Genomic DNA, 27,863 nt, shown 5'->3' on the forward strand with positions numbered 1-27,863 from the left:
AATTGGTCAATAAATGAAGGATTAAAAAGATTACTCCAAAATTTTAGGCATGAGCAAATGGGTTGCCATAAACTGAGGTGCAAAACATCACAGAAGAAGCAGGTGATGGAGGGCAGGTAGGGAAGAGATGAAGTCAGGTATCAGGGTGGACGCATCTCAGAAGTTCATTAGCCAATCAGGTGAATGAGTGGATACACAAGCTTGGAACATATAATATCCCTCTGTCTAACAGTGAAAATATAACTTCAATTAAAATGAATGCATTTTATTTTCTCTTTTCTCTTTTCGAATCCTGCTTAAGAGAAGTTAATGGCTGACATGACTAATCAGACCTACATTTAACACAACAGATAAGTAATGCTTGCTTCAGAATTCCAGGGACTTACTATAGAAAAATGGCTAGAATTGCATACCTCAGATAAGGAAGGAATTTGTGACTACTAAGCACAGCACGAAAGGGACCACCACCTGGTCAGGAATTCATGGTCACTAACTGTAAACAGTTAAGCCTTAGCCAAATGGTCCACCACTAATTGTTTTTAAAATGGCTATGGGAGCAGACCTTGGGAATCTGCCTGACAACCAGCTCAGCCCATTTTCCTCCCTAACCTTCCCAAGGTCCCCTTTCTTCCAGTAAGATGTCCTGATAACTTTTAATTGGAGAGAAGCCATTTTTGAGACAGAAATGTCCACTTTTCTGCTAAGACAGCTAGCCTCCTGAGTAAACCTGGTTTCCTTGCACCAATTCTTATCTCTGGAAAATTGGCCTTCAAGCACGGAGCAGTGCAGACCTACTTTTCCAATATCAAAAGCTTTCTCCACTCAAGTGACACTTTGCTAAGATAACTTCAGCATATTTTAAAAAGTTACACTTGGGGACCGGCGCCATGGCTCACTTGGTTAATCCTCCGCCTGTGGCACCGGCATTCTATATGGGCACTGGGTTCTAGTCCTGGTTGCTCCTCTTCCAGTCCAGCTCTCTGCTGTGGCCAGGGAATGCAGTGGAGGATGGCCCAAGTGCTTGGGCCCTGCACCTGCATAGGAGACCAGGAGGAAGCACTCGGCTCCTCTCCTGGCTTCAGATCAGTGCAGCACGCCGGCCATAGCAGCCATTTGGGAAGTGAACCAATGGAAGGAGGTCCTTTCTCTCTGTCTCTCTCTCTCTCACTGTCTAACTCTGTCTGTCAAATAAATAAATTTAAAAAAATAAAAAAAGTTCCACTTGAATATCACAATGGGAGAGAATACTAACAACACAAATGTAAGGAAGTTTCAACTGTCACCTGGGAGATTTAAAGTTTTATCAGAGCTGGATGGCTCTCAGTCAACCTCAGAAGACTGAGCAGGGCAAGGTCCCCTGGAAATGCTAGACTTGTGTCTGTTGGCTAATTTGCCGTGTTCTGAGTTTGTGACCAAACAGACTTTGAAATGAAGTTGGTTTTAAACCCTGTTTTATTGTATAATTATTGTTTGGCTTCCTGCTTTGAATACTACACCTGTCTCCCAAGACAAACTGGATGCAATTAGCCCTGAAGTTACTGACAATGAACACAACTGTCACATTCTCCATTCACTGAACACTGAGTTGGCAGGCTCTGCTACAGCAGGATAAGTTAATGTATTAGTATCTTCAAGAAGGAAGAGGAAGCCTGTGAAGCAATTATCATCAGCTATGAAGCCCCATGTCACAAAAGAGAGATAACGAGGGGCTGGCATTATGGGGTCGCAGGTCGAGTAGCCCCTGTGACACTAGGATTCCTTGTCAGGGTGCCTGTTCACATCCTAGCTTCTCTACTTCCAATCTAGATCCCTGCTAATGGCACAAGGGGAAGTGGTAGACAAAGGTCCATGTAGTTGTGTTCCTGCCATCATTGCTGTTATGCTCATTTGGGGAGTGAACCAGTGGATGGAATATCTCTGTCTCAGTTTCTCATTGATTCTGTTTTTTCAAATAAATGAATAAGTAAGTAACTAAAAAAGAATAAAATTCTGACTTATGTCTGCTGAATTATTTCTCTTCTGCAGTCTGAGCAAAGGAGAGAAGCCCTCTGATTCCATCGCAAGTGTGCTGATTGTGATAGCTGAGCATTAGCAGAGATTTCTAAGATATTTTGCAGCGGGCAGTCATCATTGTCTCCTCATTTAACATCTTGATCTTTCCCCTTCTTTTGTTTTCCAGTGGAAATTGCTTTTGGAAGATGCATTAGTGTTCTATTACTGCCTTAGGAAATTAATTCTGACATAGTAGCTTAAAACTGCTCACATTTATCATCTTGTTGTTCTGTAGTACAAGAGTCTAAATTTTGTCTCACTGGATGAAATTCAAGGTGTTGGCAGTGCTACATTCCTTTAAGAAGGCTCTAAGGGAGACTCCATTTCCCTCTTGTTATAAGTGGAACTGCTTCCTCCCCAAATGATATGTTAGTCTTAATTCCGTATACCATTATCACAGAACATTACATTACTTAAGAATAGAATCTCTGTAGATGATCAAGTTAAGATGAGATTATTAAGATGAGCCTAGTTCAATATGACTACAAGCAGGTTCAAGGCAGCAGTGGTAGAGTAAAGTTGATACTCACAGGCAGAGCTGGGTTACCTGGAGGCTATCACTGGTCTTCTCTGCATTTCAGTTTTCTTGTTAGTTATAAAGGAACATCAGTTACATTTTGAGAATATCATCTGCCTTCCAGAGCTCTTGCAAAATACAAATTAGATAACAAGAAATGCACATTTTGAAAGATGTCTTGTATGTTAGACATTACATGTGTCATCGTCCTGTAAGCTCTCTAATAATGACAATAGTATTGCCCCTTGGTCCTCAGGGAAAACAGGAATTCCAAAGGAAAGGGAAGATACTCAGAAAAATGCAAACTCTTACTCTTTCAGTTTTTCTTAGAGTCAATTATGGTATTGAGACCCATTCTAGGAAAAAAAAGAGAAAAGAAGCAAGGTAATTATCAGTCAAGGGAGTGGAAGCTTCTTGCCCATGTTTTCACATCCACTCTTCGTGCTAGACATCAGATGTGTCACTAATCACGTACAGTGGAGGAAGCCAAGTCTTGAAGTCTTGAAGTGTGCAGTGCAACAGCAGAGTCTGTCTGGCCCTAAACCCTTTGTATCCATCTCACTCCCTGGATAGCCTAGGGTAATCTCCGCATAATAAAGCTAAAAGTACACTCAGAGGAAAGCACCAAAACACTACCCTTGCCCAGAAAACTGAGTATGAACTCATAGCCTAGGAAGCCAGAGGTGTTTTTTTCAATGATCATTATCGGGTCTCGAATATTTAAAGATAGTGTATAATTCCCACATAAATGATCAATTCTCATATTCAATATTTCCACAGTGTTCCTCCTATAGTCAATAGACAAATGTTCCTTTCAGATAGACAGATCCTTTCACACACAAAAGAGTGCTATCGAAGCGTTCGTTCAAGCCAAATCCACTTTCAAGAAGAATGTTGATGTCTTCTGATGAGCACATATTTTTTCTTCTTCCTTTCATAATTAGAAGAGAATTTTTGACTCTCAGCCAAGACATGAGTACAAGGCAATGGAAATGCACCTAATTAAAATTCTCTTGGACCCAATCCATTTTCTTGGTCTGTTGCAAAACAAAGTATAAGTTGCAAACAACGTATCTTCCTGGTGATAGTGTTGCATCTTTTCTTCCTTTATATTGAGGGGATTATTTGCTTATGAAGCAATTTGTTTCTGATTTGATCAACCATAGTCTTGATAGTCTTGTAACCTGAACCATTTAATAAACTTTGCAAAAGCTTATCCATTTCACCTGAGACATGGTTGTTCTCAGTTACATATTTTTCATGAATTATTTTGGCATAAATAATTTTAGATGTCTCCAGAGAACAGAACTTCTCCTTAACTTTTCTCACTACATCTGTTTATATCCTGAATACCAACCTTAACAGTTTTTCCCTTTTCTATTTCACCCTCCTCCTCCTCCTTCATCTCCTATCCCATATACATGTTGCTGTCACTCTTCCCTCTTAATTCAGTTTCAGATACAGGCATTCTCTTTAGAGAACCCCATAGCCACTCCTCTTGTAGACTTCCTAAAACATAATGTTGTTTGTCACCACCCACATGCAGTCCACACCAAGTGCACCAACTGACCATCTGAATGTTTCTCTAACTCTGCCTCTATTCCATTCCTCCCACCAATGTTGTCATCGCTCATCTGTCATTGCAATCACCCCCTCATCTGTCTCTCTTTGCTCTATTATGATCTTCTCAAGTGTATCCCCATATTTTCCACACAGAGTTATCATCTAAAGAGAAAATCTGTCTAATTCACTCAATTGTTAAATCTGTTAGTCTACGTGTCACTCATACAGTAATAGTTTAAATGTTTGGAACCCTAAGACGAATATTCTGTGGAGGATGATGAATATTCTTTAAATTTTCAATTTGCTTTTTACAATTAATATTTTTCCAATATAGAATATCTTTGTGTGTGAAATAGTTGTATGAAATCTACTTTGGAATACTGGGGGAAATTAAGATAGCTATATTTCTTCATTCTTCATTTTACAAAAATCTTTACTATGTGTCTTTCAGGTTTATTATATCACTCTAATATCACCAAGTCTTTATAAAATTAAACTGGTTATCATCCAAAATCTTTACCACATTATTAAAAGGCTGCATCAAGTCCAAATACTCACTGATTCCTTTAAATCCTTCTGTACCTTTTGGGCCAGCCCATCACGCTGATCTGAAGCCAGGAGCCAGGTGCTTCTCCTGGTCTCCCATGCAGGTGCAGGGCCCAAGCACTTGGCCCATCCTCCACTGCCTTCCCGGGCCACAGCAGAGAGCTGGACTGGAAGAGGAGCAACCGGGATAGAACCGGGAGTGCCGGCGCTGCAGGCAGAGGATTAGCCAACTGAGCCATGGCGCCGGCCAAGAAGTGAAGTTTTGTTTAGCTCATGGCTCTGAAGGCTGGGAGGCCCAACGTCAACAAGCTGCATCAGGTGAGTGTCTCCTTGCTGGTGGGGACTCTGCAGAGTCCCAGTGTGGCACAGGGTGTCACTTTAGCAAGTTTAGTAGATAGATCTCTTCCATTCTTCTAAATCCATAAATGACATCCCTAAGGGCTCTAGTCTCATGATCTCACTTAATCCCAACTGCCTCCTAGTGGCCCGGACTTCCATCATTAACATATGACCTTGAAAATTAAGTTTCCAACACAGAAATTCTGGGACACATCCAAACCAGTGCAGAGGCCGAGTTGGTCAGTCAGAGTCCAAACCAGGAAGCCTGAGATCCTGGCTCAATTCCTTTGTGAAAGGCAATCATTAGCCTAGCCAGAGAAGTTGTGCAATGTTAATGTCTGGCATTGTTCTTGTCCAAGGCACAATTGCTGACTAACACATTTTTTGTGACTGAGGTGACAATGTTGGCTGCTGTCCAAGCATTATCTAATGACTGTCTAGGTTCTGCTTTTCAATATTTTTTCTACTGTACCTCACAAACAGCATCATCATCTGAATCATAATTGTTGTTCTTTATTTTGTCTTAAAAGGTGAGGGAGGAGGACAGGGTTCTGAAGATGACACAAAGTTTATAAACAACAATCGCACTACAGTGGATTTCTTGTTTAATCATCTAGCACATCATATCAACCACAACACAAGCAGCTTAGTGGAGGCAGGAGGAACATGGATCTTAAAAGGTAGAAGGGAATATAGCTTTATATGCAAATAAGAGAAATTTCCAGACATAAAACATCACTGAAGTGATGAGGGTATTTTGTCTATAATTTAAGTCAAAAATTTTGTTTAGGAAAAAGAGTTTAAGTAACTTTCGATTTTATTTCATGGATGCTATGCTCTCTTCCAATAAGCCCAAAGAGATGTCAGTTGAACTTTTTATCACAAACAGAAAATGTCCCCTGTCAGCAGCAGACAGTGACAATATTTCATAAATTGAATTATGATAACTACACATTGTTTATTTGCTTTCATGTGGTTTGTGGCTTTCCAAAAATTCTCACTGTCCCCCAGCTGTCCTTCGCACTGCCAGAGGCCATCCTGGCATCTGCGCTATTCTCTGAGTCTGCTGTAAGATGTGTTTCCTGGCCTTTCACCTGAAGAACATCCTCCTTCCACAGAACTTCGAGAATAAAGGAACCTCTTCACCAAGCTCTAGATGATTTCTTGAAATCTTTTCCAATCACATGGAATAAAAAACAATCTATGCCCCCATGACTCCAATTTTTCTTTTAATGTATAAAATATACAGAATTGGGTGGTTTGGATTTTTTTTCAAAAGGATTTTCTGAAAACATGTTTTGCATTAAAATTTGCTTTAATTTCCACATGAAGTTCTAAAAATTTTAACAGTGCTTTATGACTGTCCTGTTACAGGAAATATAGGGTCAAATAAGAGATAGTACTGGAAAACTAAAAAAAATGATGTATTAGAGAATTTAAAACAGTTCTTTACAGGTAAGACTTCAATAGCTGTGGGATTTAAGTTCATTTTTAGGATGCAAGGGATGGTATGGTGCTGCAGTCATGGCAAGGCCACTTGGAAGAGTCATAACTCTATTAAATGAATGCATTTGTGACTCTTTCCATTAATATCATACATTTAGTGTAGAGACTTATGACATAAAATACTTTACATGTACTTGATAGTTTATCATCCAGAACTGACATACAATTATCACCATTTAATAGAAGCTTATCAAACTCAGCAATGTAGTTAGGCAGTAATGGTGCTGACACTGTGTGCAGGTCAGACAGCATGGGAAGCACTTCGGGCAGGGTCTCTGCAAACCTCACGGCTCCCTGCAGAGGGAGGAGCAGGTGTCACTCTCACCTCAGCCAAGGAAAGGCCCAAAAACTCACTGAGGTTATAGTGGTGGCGACTGTATGCTTGTTCCCACTTCAGTTTTTGTTCAGAAGTAACACGGAGGACAAAACATAGGAACTACGTCAGATTAATCTGTATTTGAATCTTTCTTTACAAGTTTTAAATTTTGTGGTCATAAGGAAATAGTGTGAATGCTCTGACCTTCAGTTTTCTATAAAAATAAAGAGAGCATTACCTCCTGTAAATATTTTATGAAGCTTAATTAAAATATGTTATTCTTTACATAACAAATATTCTTCATACAGTGTCTTTGAGATGTAATAAGAGCTAGCATGTCTTGAAATTTTACCAAGCATCTTACAAGATCATATCATTTAATATTAATAACCACCTCATGAATTGTATGTGGAGACTTCAAAACATGTGTGGAAAAATAGAATTAAAAGATAACAATTAAAACATAAGCTTTATTTCTCAATATAATCTCCATCAGGATCAACACCCTTTTATAGGCTCTGATGACAATGACTGAGTCCATCCCTGAAGAATTAAGGGTCCTGGAAATTTAGCCATCCCAATGCAGTCTTTTTTACATTACTAATGGAAAACTGAAAGCTCTTTAAAGATTTTTACAGATTGGAGAACAAAAAAGAAGTCAGAAGGAGCCAAATAAGGACTGCAAGGGAGGTACCTAATGACCTTCCATCAAAACTCAAAAAATTGCTCTTGTTTGATAAAAATAACATGCAGGAGCACTGTCATGGAGAATGGCTCTCTGTTGACATGACCGGGTGACTTTCTGTTAAAGCTTTGAGTGACTCTCTAAAACACACTCCTAACAAGCAGAAGGTATCATTCCTTGGCCCTCCAGGAAGTCAACAAGCAGAATACCATGTGCACCCAAAAAACAGTTGCCATGGCTTTTGCTTTTGAGTGGTACACTTCTCCCTCTTAGTAGCTATGGATTTGATTTTGATTTGTCATCTGGATTGTGTTGGTAAAGCCCTATTTCATTGCCTGTTCCAATTCTTGAGAAATAATGCTTAAATGTTCTTGATCCCACTTGCTGAACACTTCCACTGAAAACTCTGTTCTTGTCTGCAGCTAACCTGCTTGCAACTGTTTTGACACCCACAGAGCAGAAGGTTTACTCCACTTCAGGTTTTCCGTTAGAACTGTATAAGCTGAATCAATTGAGAAGTCTAGGGTGCTGGCTACTTTTTTTCTAATGTCTATTCATCAGTTATATTCAATAAGAGCATGAAAAGGATCAGTTTTTCCCTTGAAAATTATGTGAATGTTCTGCTGCTGCAAGATTCATCTTCAACATCATCTCATCCCTTCTTAAATTGAGCTATCCAGTTATAGACCTCTGATTTCTTTGGGGCATTGCTCTTACAGTTTCTAAGAGGAAAGCAATGATTTAAATATTCCTTTACCCAATTTTACCAGAGGTATAGTATTTATTCCTTCTTCAGCTTTATCAGAATTCATGTTGCTCTGATAGAATTTCCTTTCAAATTGATGTCTTACCCTTCTTGGTGTCTCAAAATAGATCCTCTTCAGACATTTCATAATTCAGTATAAGTTTATGTTGGTAAAATAAATTTTGAAATCCATGCACAAATTTTCCATGATATGCATTTCCATGAATATTTAAGGATTTATCGTATTAGCCTATTCAGGCTACTGTAAGAGAATATCACCGGCTATGTGGTTGAAGCAATAAATATTTGTTTCTCACAGTTTTGGAAACTAAGAAATACAAAATCAAGGTTCAGGAAAATTTTGTGGCTAGTGAGGGTCTATTTCCTTGTTTGTAGATGGTAATCTTTTTCTGTGTGTGTGTGTGTGTGTGTGTGTGTGTGAGAGAGAGAGAGAGAGAGAGAGAGAGAGAGAGAGAGAGAAATACAAGAAAGGTCTCTTTTTATGTAGACATCAATCCCACCATGAGGGATCTAACCCCATAACATAATCACCTCTCAAAGCCCTACATCTTAATACCAGCCATCACATTGTGGGTAAGGATTTAAACATACAAATTTAGAAAGTGGCACAAACATTCAGTCCATAACATCATTTTACAAGCAGCACCTGTGTTTTCCAGACACAGGATACCTAGACATACAGAGATGATGTAATTTGCCTAATTGTTCACACTGGTTTTTGTGGTAGAGACTTGTTTGAATCCCACTACATTCCAACACCCACATGATGTATGCTCACACTACTACACTGTCCAGTTTCTACAGGGTTTGCATGCAGACTGGGGTGTTGGGCGGCATATCCTGGCTTTTTCTCTCAGTAGCTGCACAAGGGTAAGTTACTTAGATTTCTTGAAGCTCAGTATCCTCATCTGGGAACAGGAGAAAAGCATCAAATCTACCTTGTGTGTCTTAACTGGAGTAATACACATAAAATTATTAATGTAGTACTTACTTCATCATATGTGATAAATTAAGGTGAGACAACTAATAACATAAAATCAACAAAAAGTAGCAACCACTGTTGCTGGGACACCATACATTTTTCAAATTAAAGTCTTGCCTTTCTAGCTTACCCTACACTTCTTTGTAATAACTGGGAAAAAAAATAAAGTTTCCCAAAAAGATACAAAAGTTAGTATATATATTTGAATAAATGTACTCAAATTGGTGAGTTAATTTACATTCATAATTCAATACACAAATATGTGTATTATTCATTGTAAAATATTCAAACAACATATACACAAGCGTTGCAAAAGGTGACACTATCCCTTAACCACCCCGGCTTCCATTTTCTTTCCTAGCAATAAGAACTGTTCATTATGGAATATGATTAATCACAATTTGGGGGAAAGTGGAATATTGTCCTTTATAGTCTTCAAAATTTTTTCAAGATAACTTTTCAAATGATTACTCAAGTATAGCCAGCTAATTTTTTTCAGAAACTGACATTCAGCCTCCTGGTGAGTCAAAAAAAAAGGGCAGAAATAGAGGTTTCATTTTTCTCAAGGATGTACAAAATGTTCTCTTAGAGTTTCTTGTGAAAGTAATTCCATAAGTAGTCAGGAAGGCTCACATACAATCCAAACTTAATCATTATTGTTTCAAAGGCAATCCCATTCAAAGTCACTCAAGTTAAGATCACTTGCAACAGCAAAATCAAGATGAAATACGTGATAATCAAGGCTGGCATTCTGAATGCTGATATGCAAGATGAGTAGGTCTTCTACAACCCAACAAAGAGAGATTTCACTTCTGGTTTGAGGCTATAATCAGACATCATTGGCAGTATATGTGATGGGAGCATTAGTAGTGATGAAACACGAGAGTATTTACAAAAGTCCATGGAAAATGCATACTATGAAAATAACATGTGTTGTGCAAAAATTTTCAAAACTAAAGTTATATTGAAGGCCTCTTCCACCTGGGTAGCAGGAAGGAATCTTGTGCCTGACTCTCCTTTGTTTCCCACTTTATCATCGCTGGTGATAAGGCAGACAATTGTAATATAAATACAGAAGCAGCAACTATACTGGCATATGACACATGGGCGTTATGCTATGAAAGGCAGACTGTTAGCAGCAGGTAAAAGACTCATTTGTGTTTTAGATTTGCCTCACTGATGATTAAAAGATATACTAAGAGTCTAGGGATGCCCTTTCTTCTTGTGTCACACACCAGAATCAAAATGATATGAGGACAATTCCAAGTCACTGTTGAGCTGGAGCTGGGACCCTGGAGAGAGGATCAAACCATAGAAGAGATAAGAGCAGAAGAGGATGAGAAGAGGAGAAGGAGGATGATGAAGAGACAAGGGAGCACTGAACATATGAAAGGCATCTGAGATGAGGAAAAAATTCCAAACACTCCTGTGCTGCCCTCTGGACTTGGAGCACTCAGAGCCAGTTCATTTTCTCCCAGGAGTGGACTTGACCTCAGAGCATCACCCAAGAGCTAAATATATAGTATCCTTGCATCCATGATCCCTGTGGTCTGATCCTTAGACTGAAATGAGGGACAACTGATCTCTGTGTGTGGTAAAATGTAACAGTTTTTGGTGAGAAGACAAGGTTGAAAATTTGAAAGTATTGAAGAAACAGGCAAACCTACAACCATCTGGGCAAATATTTGCTCCCCAGTGATGGTTTATGTTACAGACACTTGATACTTAAGAAGAAAGAACCATGCTTAAGATGCAGAACCAATGGTACAAATAAAAGGCAAATGCATTGCTCATGGCTAAATGAGGTATAAGCTGCACCCCACTGTGTGGCAATGAATTGGGACTGTTTCCTATTAGAAGTCTAGTGAAGCATTTGCTGAGACACTATGTGTGCTGAAGGATTAGCATAGCCGGCCAAACTTCTCTCCTTAGAAAGGCCACTGGCAAGGTTGGCCCTTGGCTGGTGTCTAAAAACTTAGAATTGGGAGTGGTCCCATCTCTCCCTAAGTGACCATAAGAGATTCACGGTGCCTAAAGCATTTGCATAAACAAGGTGGTGTTTGTTGAACGCCTGCACTCCTTTTAGAAGTCTGAAGTTTGTGTGTATCCTAGGCAAGGGACCCACAAGATCATCCTCCAATAACAATCTTAAACTCTGAGTCTCTAATGAGTTTCCCTGATTGGTGATATTTTGCATTTATTGTTAACAGCTCATTTCTGAGTCGCATTCTATGTGACTCTACTGGGAGAGGACCCTGGAAGCCTGCACTTGGTTCGTCCTGACTTTGCCTCTCACTCTCTTTACTTTGATGACTGTGTTTTTTGTGCTTCTACTTTACTAAATCTCAGCCATGAATGCACCTAGATACTGAATTCTTTGGATCCTCCCAGTGTCTCACCAAATCTGGAGGGTAGTCTCTGGAAACCCTATAGCATTTAATCAGTAGAGGCGCTATATCTTCACAGCAGACAAGAGCATCTTTGGAAATGTGTACGAAAGAGTTTTTTTTTTTTTTTTCTTTCCTATCCATTTCCCCTTCCAAGAGACTGTGGTTCTACCTATGGATCAGCCAGTGTTCTCCAAACAGACAGAATCAATGTACACATGGGTTCATCAGGTTGGTTCACACCATTGCAGAGGCAGGAAAGTTCCATAGTGGGCTTGTATGACCTACAAGCTCACAAAAACTGGAAGCCTCAGAACCAGAAAAGCAATAAAGCAAGTTTCTCATCCCAGGCTCAAGGCCTGTTAGCCCCCTGGAGGGCTGCGGGTACAAGGCCCAGAATCCCAAGCCAAATTTTGATGTGCTGCAGCAGCAGCAGCAGCAGACAGGAAGAGTCCAGGAACAAGAGTTCCACCCTTTCTCCAGAGTCCTGCTCCACCTGGTCCACCAGTCAAGGGGGTGGTTCTCTCCCACAGAGAAGGAAGGCAGGGTTGATCAGATTTTCATATGCTAACTTTGAGGATGTCTGTCTCCTGCTGGACTAAATGGCTCAGTTTAACTCTCTTTGCCTCTGAAGAGTTTCACTGCTCAGACACAAGCCTGTGTCCCCCACTGTACAGAACTGCTCTGCCCCATATTTGATCTACTATAATAGTCAGCACACACCCACCATTAATCTCTGCAAATCACTAGCTCCCTCTGTTCTCTCCAATAAGGCAGAAAGGTGCCATGCCTAGTTTGTTTGTCCTTGGACTTCTAACATCAAGCACTTGCCACATTTACATTAGGAACTAAATAAATACTCCTGGAATAAATGATTATATAATGCCTTACTTCATGACCTATTACTGGCTGAAACCCTTGCAAGGTTATTTATTTATTTGCTACCAATAAAACAGAATCTCAAGATTGATTCATCATTACAGTCAGTCTCCTACACTGAGGCATTTTTTTTTTTTCACAGAGAATTTTTGAAGGGCAGATTGAAGGTTTGAATACTTTTTCAGAGAAACAGAAGTGAGCTGGAGTCTGTCCACAAAACTTACACTGTGAACATCATTTATTTTAACTGATTACTAGAGAAAGTCAGCATTGAAGATTTTCAGCTGTGTGAAGTCCAACTACTAATTTTTAAAATAAATGAAATAAGAATCTATTACAGTATGTATTAGTCTTACATTTAAAGGGAGAAGGATTTAGCTTTCAGTAAATTTAAGTTCTGGAGTTCTTTTTTTATGCCTCTAATGATTACATTTGAATGGCAATCAGTCTTGACAATGGGCCAGGCTCCCCCTGGAATTAACTCTGCACCGGGATCTAAGTCTCTGGTTAATAAACAGGATTGGCTTGTGGACCCAAGGCACTTTTTGAACCAGACAAACAGGACATGCATAGAAACATCACCTGTAGGGCCTTATCTATTCTCATCAGGTGAATTGTACTTGCCACCACTTGGGAAAAGCCTTGCCTTCTAACTCACCATACTGAGATATGGACAGAGTATGTGACATAAACATCTTTTATAAACCTATACCCAGTTCACGCAAACCTTACTCTGTGGGTTATTTCAGTTCCCTTTTGCTGTTTCATTTCTTCATTCAACATTTATTGGGTTCTGGTTATGACCAGGCCTTACCCTGGGCACTAGGACATAGTAATAAACAAGATAGACACTTTCTAAATGTAATGAGGCTTGCTCTGTAGTAGAAAGGACAAAGTAATTAAGTGGAAACTACACAAATGAATTTATAAAGAAAATTAAATAGTGTGATGTGAAAACAACATGACTTCTAAGATGAAACTTGAAAAAACAGCCACTTCACACAATGTACAGAGGAATACAGAAGAGGAACTGGTGCCCCCCTTAGTATCATTGTGTCCATCTCTTCCGAACATAATATTCCTATTAAGGTCTCATGGCTTCTACAGTAACAGAGAACAGCAAATTATACTCTAACCACAGGGAAAATTAAGTTAACCAGGCTGTGATTGTTAATCTTCTCAAGCAGTTGCTTAAGTATTAATTGATGGTGAGGGATCAGAATACAGAGTCGTGTTGCCCAACTCCAGGGAGAACAACCAGTAACTTAATAGCAATTTACAATCTAATAAAATTAAGTTTGATTTTCTATTCCAGAACCATAGTCAAATAATGCCTTCCTTTGCCACATTTAATGACATGTGCCTCAGAAATCCTGTTTATCATTACTGAGTTATTATTTCATAAAATTTATTGACATAACATTTCCCTAACATTGAACACAATCAGTTATAATCATGTAGGTTCTTCCTTCATATAGAGCCTCAACATTTTAGCTTGCATAAAATCACACAATCAATACATCAACAGTAAGATTATACAATACCTTGTTTCCACTGAAATAAACATTGTCATGAAAATCGGAATACATTATCTGTCATAATTTAGTTTTTTTCTCTGTTAGGAAACTTTTTCAAGAATAACCCCCCAGACTTCCAATTTTTATTTTATTTTTCTTTGGTGTAAAATGTGCAGTAAGTGCTGAGAACAGAAGGATCATACTCTCTTCCATCCTGCAGCAAGATACACTTCACTTTATGCCCAGAGGTTTTTCCCCTTATATGACTAGACTCATTTATATTATTTAGTCTATGAAAGAAAGGTAAAAATGAGGTTACTCTCCAATTTCTGTATTGTTTCTGTCACCTCTAACATTTTACCAGTCTTGGAATTTGTATCAACATCATTTTCTACTCAAATCTGCCTTAATATCTTAACACATTTGTAATACACTTGGGGACCTGGAGAGGGGAAGGAGGAGACATTTGTATTAATCAATTAATTGTGTATTTATTTGAAAGGCAGAGAGGCAGAAATATAGAGTTATCTTGCATGTATTGGTTCACTCCCCAAAATGCCCATAACAACCTGGATAGACCAGGCCAAAGTCCAGAGCCCAGAACTCAATCTAGGTCTCCCATGTTGGTAACAGGGACCCAAGCACTTGAGCCATCATATTCTGTCTGCCAGAGTGCATTAGCAGAAAGGTAGAATTGGGAGCTGAGCCAGCACTCGAAGCCAGGCACTCCAATATAGGATGTGGTGTCATAACCCTATGGCAAATGACTGCCTTTGGAAATACTTTTTTTTTTCTAATTTTCACCCATTCCCAAGGATATGAAGGTAATTCCAGTCTTTCTGGTGAAGATATTTGAACTATCCTTGGTTCTCCCTCTTCTGCTCCTGTTCAGTTGTCATATACTATTCCCTCCCTGGCTGTCCTCTGTTGCCTTTTTCCTGTCTCCAATATTTCTCCTGTTCTCACACCTGCCATTGTCCTATTACAGTGTACATATGCCCCAGCTTCTCCTCTTTTTGCCTTCAATCTCCCCTTCAAGTCCCCTGCACATGATGGGAAAAAGGGCGAGTTAGGCCAGGAAAGAAGCAGCAAGATGTTGCCCTTCATTTAAAAAAAGAGTTGTTCTGAGAATTCAGGCAGAAGCAGAACTTTGAACCACATAAAACCATAGACATTCTCTTCATTTGTGAGTAAGTGAATGGTTAATCAAGTGGCTGTAGATGTCCCTCTCCAGCCCATTGACTCATTCTCGTTCTTTAAGATGAAAAATTCCAGTAGAAATTAAGTCACTTAAATTTGAAGCACCAAGTAATCCTATCTGGACAATCACACTGATATGTCACAATCCACAAAAAAATTAAGAGATCTTTGCAAAGGCAAGAGGAGAGCAATATTACAGCATTCATTCTAATTCAGACTGAGCCCAAATCAACGTTCTTAACCTTCCTTCTAAATCTTAGTGATATATGCTTCTTCTAAGGTTAGAGAGAACTGTACCTACAATCAGTTCTCAAACATGGTGGAGGTTGATTTTTCAGGCCATTTTCTCGACCTGTTTTTGTCCATGTCACTATTTGTATACATCTTACAAAAATATATAAAGCAGGAAATGAACATATGATTCTGAAAGATTTAAAGGTAACATAAGATAGTAATATATTGTTAAATGAATATTTGGAATAATTTACAGCCACTCGTCTTTTATTCATATTCTTCTTTATTAATGATAATTAACACTGGTTCAAAGTAATAAGTCATCAAATATCTTTGAAATAATCAATCAGTTAGTTTTCCTTTTTGACAAGTTGTGTGGTTCAGGGCAACTCATTCTCCATCTATTATGTCTCTGTGATAGTGAGAAGAAAAACCATCTCTTTAAAAAAAAACATTTGAAAGGGGGAGAGAGAGCGAGAGAGAGAGAGAGAGAGAGAGAGAGAAAGAGAGTGAGCTGTCATGTCAGCTTATTTACTCCCTAAATACCCACAACAGTCAGGGAAGGGCAGGGCCAGGCTGAGCAAGGGGCTAGGAACAAAACCAAGGTCTCCCATGTGGTTAGAAGGAAGCTAATTACTTGAGCGTGACCACCGTTCCAGGAATCTAGAGTGAGGAGCCTTGGTAGTATCAAACCCAAGCACTCTGATATGGACGTAGACATCTTCACTGGTATTGTTGCCACTAGGGCAGACTCCCACTCCAAATCTCTCTCTTTAAAGAGGAATTTCTGTAGATTTAAATATATAGAATATATTTAAATAGAACTTGGACAATTCAACTCTATAGATTTTTCTAGAATGCTAACATGAGAGTTGTAAATTTGCCAGTCACAACTAGGAAATGAGCTTTACCTCTTTTCAAAAAAGGAAGGAGATCTTAATTAGTTGCAGTTAGATGATGTAAAATTAGAGAGGAAAATTTTCTGTTAAAACACTGCTACCTGTCTGGGGAGCTGGGAGGTCCTAGTTCTGTGTGAAGGAAACTTATTTGTGTCCTTTGCCATTGAAGCTGGGGACATGTGCATAGGATGCTTAGGATAGATTTAGACAAGGCTGAAGGCAGAGGCAAGGTTGATGCTTCAAACCCCAAGGTGACTGTATGGGGGGATGGATTCTTTAAGGAGGGAATTCAGTTAAATGAAGTTATAGAATGGAGCCCTGTAGTACTCTGGTTGGGCTAGTACAACAAATTACCACTGAATGTGTGGTTTAACCACAGACATATTTTTCTCAGTTTTGAGACTGGAAAACCCAAAATCCAGGTGCCAGTTAATTAGGTTTCCAATGAGGACTTTCTAGCTTGCATGTGGCACCTTTGCACTATCTATCTCCTCAGAAGGTGAAGAGGGTGACAGCTCTGGTGGCTCCTCTTCTTCCCATAAAGACTCCAGCCCCAGTGGACTGGGGTCCCACACTTAGGATTCCACTGAACATTAATTGCATCCTTTCAGATTGAGTCTTCAAATCTAGCCATATTAAAGAATGTTGTGGTGGATTCGTTCTGAGAGAAGGAGCACGGCGGGCAGGGGGCGGGGTAGCAAGAGGCATGGAGTCACCACACAGACACGGGGAGTGGGTGAAAGCGGGCCTGAGGTGAGCAGCCTGCAGACTTGTTTATTTCAGTTGGTGCAGCAGCTTATATAGCTGAGGCAGCCAATCTGGTCAAGGGGTGGTTTATGCCCTAACAAATCACTGCCTGTTGCTAGGCAGGCTCCTTTGCCAGGTGGATTCCAAAGCCATTCCTGAGTAACTGACGCTCACTTGCCAGTGGCCATCTTGGTATGGCCTTCTCATTCTACCACAAAAAGATAGGACTTCAGGCCGGCGCCGCGGCTCACTAGGCTAATCCTCCGCCTAGCAGCGCCGGCACACCGGGTTCTAGTCCCGGTCGGGGCGCCGGATTCTGTCCCGGTTGCCCCTCTTCCAGGCCAGCTCTCTGCTGTGGCCCGGGAGTGCAGTGGAGGATGGCCCAAGTGCTTGGGCCCTGCACCTGATGGGAGACCAGGAAAAACACCTGGCTCCTGGCTCCTGCCATCGGATCAGCGCGGTGCGCCGGCCGCAGCGCGCCGGCCGCGGCGGCCATTGGAGGGTGAACCAACGGCAAAGGAAGACCTTTCTCTCTCTCTCTCTCTCACTGTCCACTCTGCCTGTCAAAAAAAAAAAAAAAAAAAAAAAAAAAAGATAGGACTTCAACAAGTAAATTTAGGGAGGGACACAATTTAATCTGCAGCAGGATCTGAACTGATAAGGTTCATATTCTATTAAGAAGAGACAATAGAGAGTCAGTTCATTCTCCCTCCTCTCTCTTTCTCACCTCCTCCCTACCCTGATGCTATGTGCATGCTTTGAGAAAGGCCACATAGGAGTACAATAGAAAGCAAGGAAGAGAGCCCACACCAACAACTCAAATAGCCAGAACCTTGATCTTGGACTTCTATCTTCCAAAACTATGAAAAAAAAGTATCTTGTTTAAGCCACTGAGTTCATGGCATCTCATTGTGTTATCCCAAGCAGACTAATACAGATTTGAATGATATTTTTGTTGCTAGTTTTGAGTGCTGGCCATAGCTGATACTCCAGAGCTGGGCCATCTGTAATGCTAGTGCCCTCCACTCTCTAAGGTTCCTCATGGAGCACAGGTCCATCAGCCTCTCCTTGCTCTCATTTCCTGGCCCTTCCACACTAGCAAACACTAGTCCCTGACTCCACAGTCACCTGAGTCTCATTACTCTTCATTTCCCACTACCTAGGATATCTGATTTTAGGGCATTATGTTCTGATTAACACTGATCTATTTTTCTCTAAAGAGATATTTTTCTGTAATTTGAAATACCTCTGCGATACATTGTCTCTGATATGGATATTGACTTTTTGTGCTTCTGTTAAAACAGAAATGTTTCTTCAACCGAAAGGGTACCTGCTGTGAAAAGGGGGGAATGTGTTAGTCAAGAACACTTGAATTTAAAAATACTTCAGGGCGGCCAGCACTGTGGTGTAAAGGGTAAAGTCACCCCCTGCAGTGCCAGCATCATGGACGCCAGTTTGAGTCCCGGCTGCTCCACTTCTGATCCAGCTCTCTGCTATGGCCTGAGAAAGCAGTAGAAGATGACCCAAGTCCTTGGACCCCTGCACCCACGTGGGAGGCCTGGAAGAAGCTCCTGGCTCCTGGCTTCAGATAAGCACAGCTCTGGCTGTTGTGGCTAATAGGGAAGTGAACCAGTGGATGGAAGACTCTCTCTCTCTCTCTCTCTCTCTCTCTCTCTCTCTCTCTGTGTGTGTGTGTGTGTGTGTCTCCTCTCTCTGTGTAGCTCTGCCTTTCAAATAAATAAATAAATTTTTTTAAAAAAATACTTCAGTATATTTTGAGACATTATCTCATTTCTGTTACCCATAAATAAAATCTATATGATTTGGAAAGGCCAGAAGAGACAACAGCATACAAGCATAGAAATAACATTGGTGTATCTGGACTGTGATTAATGCTAAGTTTCAGGGCTGGCACCGTGGCTCAATAGGCTAATCCTCTGCTATCCTCTGCCTTGTGGCGCCGGCACACCGGATTCTAGTCCCGGTCGGGGTGCCGGATTCTGGCCTGGTTGCCCCTCTTCCAGGCCAGCTCTCTGTTATGGCCCGGGAGTGCAGTGGAGGATGGCCCAAGTGTTTGGGTCCTGCACCCACATGGGAGACCAGGAGAAGCACCTGGCTCCTGCCTTCGGATCATCTCGGTGCGCCGGCCACAGTGCGCCGCCCACGGCAGCCATTGGAGGGTGAACCAACGGCAAAGGAAGACCTTTCTCTCTGTCTCTCTCTCTCACTGTCCACTCTGCCTGTCAAAAAAAAAAAAATAATAATAATAAGTTTCAATTACTCTAAAACAGGAAACTAATTAAGACAAAGAAACATGGGAAATGTTGAACAGGAAACATGTTTTTTAACTGATACTTTGAAAAATGAATAGGAGTTTGAAAAAGGAACATAAGATAAGGTATCCTAGGGGAAGCAAACAAATACACCCATTCCTCCATTATCAGTGGGTCTGCTTCCTCAGATTCAGCCAATAGCAGATAGGCAGCATTTGGGAAAAATCGAATCTGCACTGAGCATGAACAGACTCTCTTCCTTGCTATTGCTTACTAACCAATACAGAACAAGTATACACATATCATTTATATTGTAGTAGGCATTAGAAGTAATCTAGAGATTTTCAAAGTATAGAACAGGATGTACATTTGTTACATGCAAACTATGCTGTGTGATGTATGGGTCTTGAGTCTGCAGGAGTCCTGGAACCAATTCCCTGTGGATACCTTGGGACAATTGTATAATTAAAAAACCAAAATGAGAAAATTAAAATAATTTCTTAAATATTTTAAGGAAAATTTTCTATATATGATCTCATCTTAAACATGCCTTTTTTTTCATTGAAAGCATTGATATTCTACTTGGGAACAGTCTACTAGTTATGTTACCAGAGAAGCAAGGGTTCCTGTCTTTGCGCAAGAAAGAATTCAGGCATGAGATAGAGAGTATTTGGAAAGCAAAATAGCAAGGTTTATTAGGATAGAGACATCCGTAAGAACGGATGGGCACCTCTGCAGACAGAACCTGAGAGAGAGCACCTGGTTTACATTTCGGCTGGGGTTTTTAAGGGGATGGATCTTGCCTTCCTGCTTCTTCTCCTTCTTCTCTTCCTGAACAAAGGACTTGTTGGATGTAAATATGAAAAATTCCTTTCTGAGTTTTCCCCTGAAGTTATCAGACAGGGGAAGCCTGGCTGGCATTGGCTGGGTTAGAGGAAGGACCCCCTGGAAGGTCAGGATCCAGGCAGGATGTTTGAAGTGCAGATACTGGCCTGCACCTGGAAGGTTATCAGGATGACTTTGAGATGCAGATGCTGGACCTAGATGTCAATTCCTTAGGCCTCTATCACACACATAAGCTCATTTCTGACTTCCTACCTAACAGTTACTGTCTATGTTACTTATTGCTTGCACTTAGAATTTTAGAGAAGGTTCTATATTTATTTAAAATATTCTTCTTCATGCCTTGTGCCACCCATATTTCTTTTGCTTCTATGCTCAGGAAATAAAAGTAAGGTTTTACATCACCAAGAAAGAGGTGGTTCCATTTGTGTTCAAGAAATTCTGACACCTGCTCTTGTCTTTGCTATACAATTGAAAATTCTTTTGATTCAAAGTCTAGAGAGACCTTGGCAAACTGTCTTAAATAATGGTAAGAGAAGGGTGCTTACTGTGAGAACAGATGACCACCAGACTCAGGGAAACGCTAAACAAGGTCCTAAGAGGAGCATGTCTTGCTCCACACTGGGAGGCTCCAAGGCCATGTGACTCAGCTCCTCCCTACTGGGAGGAGGCAGTGCTCAACTTCTGTTCAGGGCTTTTTCTGGTTCTCATGGCCTTTGCTTCCTCTAACTTTAGTTTCTACATTATGATATCTCTGGCCTTTGTCTATGTCACCACTTTTTGGTTCCAACAGCCTTCCTGTTGATTTTAACTTGAATATTGAGAGTGAAAATCTGGCATTGCTTTTCATGTTTCACTAGGTCCCATCTTGTTGACTGTCCCCACTCCAGGGGCTACAGATGCTTGCCCTTTTCTGGTGCACTGAACTTGACTGTGGGTGGTAGGGAGTGGGAGTTGCCTGGCCTCAGAGGGTTTTCTCTTCAGCAGGGGCTCAAGAAATTACTTCACATGACAGGAGTATAGTCTGAAAAGTATCATGATTGACACCTTAGGGACAGGGACAGAAAGTGTAAATAATTAAGAGCTAAACTCAGGTTTTTGTCTCCAGGGTCTTAATTATAGAAGCCCAAGAGTTATCTGAAGAAAAATGTCAATCTACTCATTTATGTGCAAACTTCTAGCATCCTAACAGGATCACTTTCCAATTGAAGCTCTTTTAGATTTAAATTGAAGGGGGCCGGCGCCGCGGCTCACTAGGCTAATCCTCCGCCTAGCGGCGCCGGCAAACCGGGTTCTAGTCCCGGTTGGGGCACCGGATTCTGTCCCGGTTGCCCCTCTTCCAGGCCAGCTCTCTGCTGTGGCCCGGGAGTGCAGTGGAGGATGGCCCAGGTGCTTGGGCCCTGCACCCCATGGGAGACCAGGAAAAGCACCTGGCTCCTGGCTCCTGCCATCGGATCAGTGCGGTGCGTCGGCCGCGCGGCCATTGGAGGGTGAACCAACGGCAAAAGGAAGACCTTTCTCTCTGTCTCTCTCTCTCACTGTCCACTCTGCCTGTCAAAAAAATAAAAAAAAAAAATAATAATAAATTGAAGGTGTCCTGTGTCTCATTCTTAGCTGTAAATCTTAGCTGATATCAAGGACAGAGTGCTGGGTATCTGTGCTCTTTGCTTAAACCAAACTGTTTTTCTTAAATTTCAGAGGAAACTGTAGCAGTCCTTTCTTTTGCTATTCACCATATGTAGCAATGAGAGAACTTCAAGTTTATAGAACACATAATTAAGGCCGGCGCCGCGGCTCACTAGGCTAATCCTCCGCCTTGCGGTGCCGGCACACTGGATTCTAGTCCCGGTCGGGGTGCCGGATTCTTTCCTGGTTGCCCCTCTTCCAGGCCAGCTCTCTGCTGTGGCCAGGGAGTGCAGTGAAGGATGGCCCAAGTACTTGGGCCCTGCACCCCATGGGAGACCAGGAGAAGTACCTGGCTCAGATCAGCGCGGTGAGCCGGCCGCAGTGCACTGGCCACGGCAGCCATTGGAGGGTGAACCAACGGCAAAAGGAAGACCTTTCTCTCTGTCTCTCTCTCACACTGTCCACTCTGCCTGTCAAAAAATAAAAAAAAAATAAAATAAAAAAAGAACACATAATTAAGTGATGTATATTTTGGTGCATACAAATTTTGAAATTCATGCATATAAAGGGTCTTTAAAAAGCTCATAGGAAATGCATATTGGGAAAAAAACTACATGTGGATTTCTAATTTCTTTTACACCAAAATAAACTTATCTCCTAATTTCATTTTTCTATAAACTTTTTTAAGTACCCTGGCTTGTTTTTGTTTTAATCTTTTTAATGGTTTAGTTTTGTTTTATATTTAAATTTAAGAGGAAGCCTACTGAATATATTAGTAAAGCAAACTATTTTTCATTTTCATTTTAGAAGCTTTGCATTGCTATGTAGCTGTGAAATTGGACATGACCCCCTAAAATTTACACAAAAATGTGGCCCCTTAAAGTTCCCCAGAATTGCTATCTGGGATGCTACATGTGCTATCAGAATTTGGGGTGCCATAAGATTTCACCATATGCTTACTAAAAATCCACAATATTAATAGGCCCAAGAGGGTTCTTACTTAATATTTAGAGAAGAATTCTAAATACTGGCACAGATATACGAGGCAGCATGGTACATTTTAGGCTTTTATTTAGTGCGAGAGGTATCTAGGAAAGTGAGGGTTTAGTTCCGGTTGGAGAGAGGGGAAAGTCTGGAAACTGGGGCAGCGTCCATATCAAGCAGGGAGCAGGCCGAAAGCCACATGCAGCAAGCACCTTGAGCTGCTATCCATTTTAAGTTTTTATTTAGTGAGAAAAATGCATAGGAGAGTGAGTGCTTTATTAAGAGAGAGAGGTAAATCTGGGTTTATATGGAGCACCAGGAACCAGCCATGTGGAGGAGCATCTAGGCCAGGAAGCCTAGGGTGGTTGTCCCAAAGGCCATGCGCCCTGGAGGCGCAGGGGTACAGCAAGCCCCCTCCTGGCAAGAGGCCAGGGAAGAAGAGAAGGCCCTGGATACATCATGTCCTAGGCTTTTAACTCACTTCCAAAGGGGAGTGGTTAATTAATCTGATTGGCTGGTTGGCACCCAGGTGTGGCCAGATGGGGGGATGAGGTCACACAGCAGCGTGGCGAAGGCATGGTCTTCCAGCTCACAAATCTAACCCATTTTAGCCTGTATGCCTGCCTACTTCTGCTGGAAGTCCAAAAAATTCCATTTGAAATGGTAAGCTTGAATTCCCATACTGACTCTGCCACTAACATCCCCAGTTTCCAGGGCCACTCCCTGAGCCTAAGCTCCCTCAACTCTAAGCTTTTAGGAGTGGAAGATTGTAAATTCACTTGCAGCCTGGAGAGAGGAAATGGGAGAAAAGGAAAAACTATATAGTGCTCACCCTGTCTTCTTTGCAGTTCAGTTCCCTCACCAACATATAAAGACAGGGAAGACTTCATGCTCAGAAGCCTAGTAACTATTTTATAGGACACACAAAAAAATTTTTAAATCATTGCTGGATTCTGAAAACTACCAGACATAAAAGCTACATACTACAGTGGGTGTTTGGCTTAGTGATATACACAGGTTAGGATACCCATGGCCCACATCAGAGTGCTGGGTTTAATCCTGGCTCCAGTTTCTGACTCCAATTTCCTGCTAATGCAGACCCTAGGAGGCAGCCATTGTGGAAATTTGGAGAGTGAATTAACAGATGGGAACATTCTCTCTCTCTTTCTCTCTCTCCTTCTCTCTTTCCTTCTCTCTTTCTCTCTCATTGTCTCTTTGTCTCAAATAAACAACTTTTAAATAATAATAAAGTAAATAAGACCTATACCTTATGATGCTATTTATATTATAATCTGGGAAAGGCACAAACAGGGATAGATCAATGTTTACGATCATATTTAATTGGGAGATATTTAACTCCAAATGGTGAAGCATTAAGGAATTCTAGTGATAAGAAAACTTTTTTTAAAACAGTTTTTTGTTTGTTTTCTAGGATTTATTCATCTCATCTGAAAGGTGGAGTAACAGAAAAGAAGACCAAAAGAGACACAGAGGGATCTTCCCTCCACTGGTTCTTTCCCCAAATGACCACAATGGCTGGGACTGGGCCAGCCTGGTTTCCCACACGGGTGGTAGGAGCCCAGGCAATTCGCTCATCTCCCTTTGTCTTTTCAAGCATATTAGCAGAGCTAGATCGGAAGTAGAACAGCCAGGAATCAATCTGTACTCATATGGAATGCCCACCCCACAGGCAGCGGTTACCTCACTGTGCCACACCACAGCCTCAGGAGAACTTTTCTCTCGATGATGGTGACAGTTACATGGCTGAACACATTTGTCAAAACTCACAAACTCATACCCAGTAAGTACATTTTTATTGTATATTAACTATAAAGCTTAAAAACTCATCGCTGATCACTGTTTTTATTGTCTCTTGCTGTCAGTATGTTCAAATTCTTAATAGAAGCAAGTGTTGTGCAGCAGGTTAAGCCACCACTTGTGACGCTAGTTTGAGTCCAGACTTCCTGCTGATGCATCCTGGGAAGCAGCACATGATGGTTCAAGTGCTTGGGCCTCTGCCACCCATGTGAGAGACTTGGATATACTTGCTGGCTCCTGCTTCAGCCTGGCCCAGCCCCGGCTGTTGTAGGCATCTGGGGGGTGAACTAGTAGATGGCAGATCTTGCTGGCCTTCTCTCTCTCTCTCTCTCTCTCTCTCTCTCTCTCCCCTGTATTTATTTATTTATTTTTATTTGAAAGTCAGAGTTACAGAGAGGCAGAGAGAGAGAGAGTTCTTCCATCCGCTGGTTCATTCCCCAGATGGCGGCAACGGCCAGAGCTGCGCTGATCTGAAGCCAGAAGCCAGGAGCCTCCTGCAGGTCTCCCACGCAGTTGCAGGGCCCCAACGATTTGGGCCGTCTTCCACTGCTCTCCCAGGCCATAGCAGAGAGCTGGATCGGAAGAGGAGCAGCCGGGACTAGAACCGGCACCCATATGGGATGCCGGTGTTTTAGGTCAGGGCTTTAACCCACTGCACTACAGTGCCAGCCTCTCTCTCTCTCTCTCTCTCCCCCTCTCATTCTACTTTTCAAATAAGTAAGGAAGTAAACAATTAAATAACTAAATAATATTTTAAATTATTATTAGCACCCCAGTTTGGATGCACAGTGCCATGCAGTCAGTAATATCACAGCTAAGTTATTTTTTCTTTATCTTCAGCCAGATGGTTTCATATGTAGTGCCCTTTTATGCCCCCAACACTGACCTAATTTTTAAGACAGAATTTGCAATTCCTGCTGTTCAAGATAATGAAGTGGAACATGTCGCTTCTCAGGGTGCAAGTCTGGTTCACCAATGAGCATGCCCTTGGATGGCTGGCAATGACATGTTAACCTCAAGTGCTGCCAGTTTCCACTTGGGCACAGATTGGGTGCTATTACCACTGGTAAAACTGCTGATTAGCATGAAAAAGTAGCAAGACAGTAACCAATCAAAGGAAAGTTCTTTTCAGTATAAGTGAAGTAGGAAGACTCTTAAACTCACAGGAGAGGGTAGGAAACTTCCTTTGGGATACTGGCATTGTTCATCTGCACGTCTTCAGGGTCTCTTTGGTGAAGCACAGAGAGTGGATGCTGATTTTGCTGGGAGAAATTAACCACTCCCTGGAAAAACAGAGGGTAAAGGTTAACCATAGCTTGTGTTCTATCGCTCTACATAGCTGGCTTGTATTGAGTCAACGTGTTCATCATGGTGTTCTTCCATGTAATCAGCTGGGGCCTCTCTCCTATGTGTGGTCAAATCATGCTTAGATTTCTATCCTGATTCATCATGGGATGCTTGTGGTGATGGAGGGAGGAAGAAATGGAGGGAGGGAGGGAGAGAGAGAGAAAAGCTTATGACAATACAAATGAATATTGTTATTGGGCCCTAACCAGGAAACATAGCCCTTTTTACAATTGCCCTGATGAAGATGTTTGTCATAAAAATGGGTTTGCGGGTATTTTGCTTCTTCTAGATGTTTATTTCTGAAAGAAGTTTTCCCAGCAAAATGAAGTTGTGTGTGCTCTCCTACCATTTTTGACAGTTACATTAAGTGAAAATGACAGTGTTTATTAACCCTCTGGCCTCTCTCGGGGCTGTCCTTTCTGAATCAATTGCCATGATTTGCCAGGAGAACATTATCCTGATTGTCTGCTTTTCCCTGATTGTTCTTGCAGCACCAGTGAAAGCCTTGCCTTTGTGGGAGATAACAAGCCTCCGGGCAGTCCCTAAAACTTAGACCATTCAAAATTAATAGGATGACTAGAATACCAGCTTTTTCTCCTGCCCACCCACGGCAGAGGGTTCTAAAGACCCATGTAAATTTCAGCTTCTCCTCTCAGATTTTTATATAACAGATTTATTACTGTGACCCACAAACTGAAGAAAATCATTTCCTTTTAAATGACATTTACTTAAATAACTGAAATAAACCGTTTTCTGACTGCATTTGAATGGGCTTATTGAAACACAGCTGGTCTGAGGATGAATCTGACTTTTTGTTTGTTTTTGAGTTTTCATCTAAGTGATTGGGAATTCTTTCTAGTCCACCGTGGAAATGAGAGATTAATGTTTCACTTCATGCTGTGCTGGAATTGGTTGTAAAGGTGTCCCAGTTGGCAAAGACTAATGTGATGTGTCAGCTGAGGTCCTCTGAGAAACAGACATGAAGGCAGAGCTGGATCTGCAAAGCCTGTAGAAGGAATGCCTGGGAAAGAGAGAGAGAGAGAGAGAGAGAGAGAGGTGGAGTGAGCAAGGAGACTGATGTGAGCCTGACACCCAGGAAACATCAGACGGTAATGCTTCCCTGAAAAGCTTCAGCTAGGCTGATGGGGAGCCCTGGCTTAAAGGGATCCTGTACCAGGAGGAAAGGACCTGGCTCAGCCATTATGTCTTGTTTAGGCATTTGCTAGGAGCAGTTTATGGGAAATGTGAATTTGGCAATAGATCATGGCAAGTTTGAAGGGATGACAGCCATCAATATTGCAGGAGATCAGAGACAGCTGTCTATGAGCCAGAAAGGTCACATGCTATGCCATCATTTGAGTTAATCTAAGATGTTTCTGTGATATTCTTCCTTCATTAGTTGAACATGTCTTAATCTAAAGGCTCCAAGGAATCAGCTTAAAAGAAACAATGCTATATCTGGCTTAAAGCAAATTGGTTTTTTGTTCAAGGATTTAAGCCACATTTCAACAGAAACTAATTCTCAGGGTAATCAGATAGATCCATAAGCTTGAAGCATATTGACTACTTCAACCTTAACTGAAATCTATAGAGTTTATTGAACACAAGTTCTCTATGTTAGGGTATGTGGGGGAGTGAGGTTAATGCAGGTACTTAATATTGTTTCAGGTTTGTTTTATTATAGTTTTATCCCATTTACACAACAGTTTTGGGTGGGAATTCAGACAAATAACTCTCATGATTTGGGCTTTTACTCAGGACTGACAAGAATTAGAGTGGAGGATGCTTACATCAACCAAGACCAACTTGTTGGGTTGGAGAAATGGGCCGTGGGAGG

The sequence above is a fragment of the Oryctolagus cuniculus genome, chromosome 6, assembly GCF_964237555.1.
Source record: "Oryctolagus cuniculus chromosome 6, mOryCun1.1, whole genome shotgun sequence".
Lineage (NCBI taxonomy): Eukaryota > Metazoa > Chordata > Mammalia > Lagomorpha > Leporidae > Oryctolagus > Oryctolagus cuniculus.